This window comes from Calidris pugnax, unplaced genomic scaffold (assembly GCF_001431845.1).
Source record: "Calidris pugnax isolate Ruff unplaced genomic scaffold, ASM143184v1 scaffold2155, whole genome shotgun sequence".
Taxonomy (NCBI): domain Eukaryota; kingdom Metazoa; phylum Chordata; class Aves; order Charadriiformes; family Scolopacidae; genus Calidris; species Calidris pugnax.
This window is the reverse complement of record NW_015092423.1, coordinates 3304-5646: the sequence shown is the minus strand read 5'-3', so window position 1 is coordinate 5646 and position 2343 is coordinate 3304. Positions and strand designations below refer to the sequence as shown.

General features: G+C 66.4%; 1 pseudogene across 1 annotated transcript; it reads left to right on the top strand.

The window, feature by feature from the left end:
- Positions 1–3: 3 nt before the first annotated feature.
- LOC106900461 lies at positions 4–2001 on the top strand (annotated as a pseudogene). The gene has a single exon (XR_001414167.1). The product of XR_001414167.1 is annotated as a protocadherin alpha-2 pseudogene (transcript).
- The last annotated feature ends 342 nt before the right edge of the window (positions 2002–2343 follow it).

Below are 2343 nucleotides of genomic sequence, written 5' to 3'. Positions count from 1 at the left end.
CCCCAGTTCAACCAGTCGGTGTATAGAGTTGTTGTGCCTGAAGACAGTGTAGAAGGAACACTTGTGGCCCGCGTGAACGCAATGGATCCGGACTTAGGAATATATGGAGAAGTTCTTTACGAAATTGATAGTTACATTCCTGTCACAGCCACCGATGTATTCCACATCGATGCGAACAGCGGGGAGATCAGACTGACGGGCGCCCTGGATTATGAGACAATTAATTTCTACGATATACAAATAAAGGCAAAAGATAAGGGGATGCCTCCATTATCAGGTCACTGCAAGGTGGTGTTGGAAGTGCTGGACGTGAACGACAACGCGCCGGAGGTGTGGGTGACGTCGCTGTCGGTGCCGGTGCCGGAGGACGCGTCGTTGGGGACGGTGGTGGCGCTGCTGAGCGTGTCGGACGGCGACTCGGGGGCGAACGGTCGGGTGCGGTGCGCGGTGTGGCCGGCGTCGCCGTTCGGTCTGGTGTCGAGGTTCGCGGGGTCGTACTCGCTGGTGCTGCGGGAGGCGCTGGACCGGGAGCGGGTGTCGGAGTACGAGGTGGAGGTGCGCGCGGAGGACGGCGGGTCGCCGCCGCTGCGCGCCAGGCGCGGGGTGCGCGTGCCGGTGTCGGACGTGAACGACAACGCGCCGTCGTTCCTGCAGGCCGTGTACACGGTGCTGGCGCGGGAGAACAACGCGGCGGGCGCGGAGCTGGGGCGCGTGTGGGCGCGGGACCCGGACGAGGCGGGCAACGGTCGCGTGAGCTACTCGCTGTGGGAGGGCGGCGTCGGGGGCGCGTCGGCGTCGTCGGGGTGGCGCGCGGCGTCGAGCTACGTGTCGGTGGAGGCGGAGAGCGGTCGGGTGTGGGCGCTGCAGCCGCTGGACTACGAGGAGGTGCAGGTGCTGCAGTTCGAGGTGCGTGCGGTGGACGCGGGGGATCCGCCGCTGAGCGGCAACGCCACGGTGCAGGTGTTCGTGGTGGACGAGAACGACAACGCGCCGGCGCTGCTGCCGTCGTCGGTGGGCGGTGGCTGGGGCGGCTCGTCGTCGGTGGAGGCGGAGGCGGTGGAGGCGGGGTCGCTGTGGGCGTGGGCGTCGTGGGGCGCGCCGGCGGGTCAGGTGGTGGCGAAGATCCGTGCGGTGGACGCGGACTCGGGCTACAACGCGTGGCTGCGGTACGAGTTGTGGGAGCCGCGTGGGAAGGGCCCGTTCCGCGTGGGTCTGTACAGCGGCGAGGTGACGACGTCGCGGGCGCTGGAGGAGGCGGACGGTCCGCGTCAGAGGCTGGTGATCGTGGTGCGGGACCACGGGGAGCCGTCGCGCTCGGCCACGGCCACGCTGAGCGTGTCGCTGGTGGAGGGCGGCGAGGCGGCGGCGGCGGCGTCGGGGGGCTCTTCGTCGTCGTCGTCGTCGTCGTCGGGTCTGCGTCCGTGGTCGGGGTCGGAGGGCGTTGGGTCGTCGTCGGGAGCGTCGTCGACGAACGTGTGGCTGGTGGTGGCGATCTGCGCGGTGTCGAGCGTGTTCCTGCTGGCGGTGGTGCTGTACGGGGCGTCGCGGTGGGCGCCGCGGGCGGCCGTGCTGTCGGGGGCCGGTCCGGCGACGCTGGTGTGCGCCAGCGAAGTGGGGAGCTGGTCGTACTCGCAGCGCCAGAGCCGGAGCCTGTGCGTGGCGGAGGGCGCGGGCAAGAGCGACCTGATGGTTTTCAGCCCCAACTTCCCGCCGCCGCCCGGCCCCGCGGCGAAGGAGACGCAGCCGGAGCCGCCCGCTCTGCTGGACACGGTCAGTGCCCGCCCGTTATCGCCTCTCGCCCCTTCCCCCGACCCCTCCTCCCTCCTCCTCGCCCTCGTGTGCCTTGTGTCCCCGGGCAGTCGCTGTTGGGAGTCGGGCTGCGTGGGCGGGTCGGGCGGTGGGTGGGTGGGTGTTTGTCGGGTGCTTAAGGATGTGAATGGCACCTTTGCATCTGCCTTTGTGTCCTTGCCGAAGTCCCCCGCCTCCTGCTTAGCGGGATAAGATATAAATGTTTGACCCACCCCGCAGCAGGCAGGGTCCACAGCTGAGAGTTGCTGCTGTGGGTGTGAGTTGTGTTTCTGTAGAGTAAAATCACTGCCGATTGCCATGGGAGGTGCCGAGCTGTCAGCTTTCAGACGCCCTGGCTTTGCTCGGTGTGGCATTCCGGCCGGAGCTTGCTTACGGTTTGAAGACACGCAGTGTGTGGTGATGACGTTGTTCCAGGCACTCTTTATTGCCGTATGACTTTTGACTGCTGACCTTGCTGGTATTACCTGTGGTTTTTTTTCTCTGTCGTCCTCTTCTTTCATTCTGCTCAGTAATAGACTTCTGGACAATTGTGAC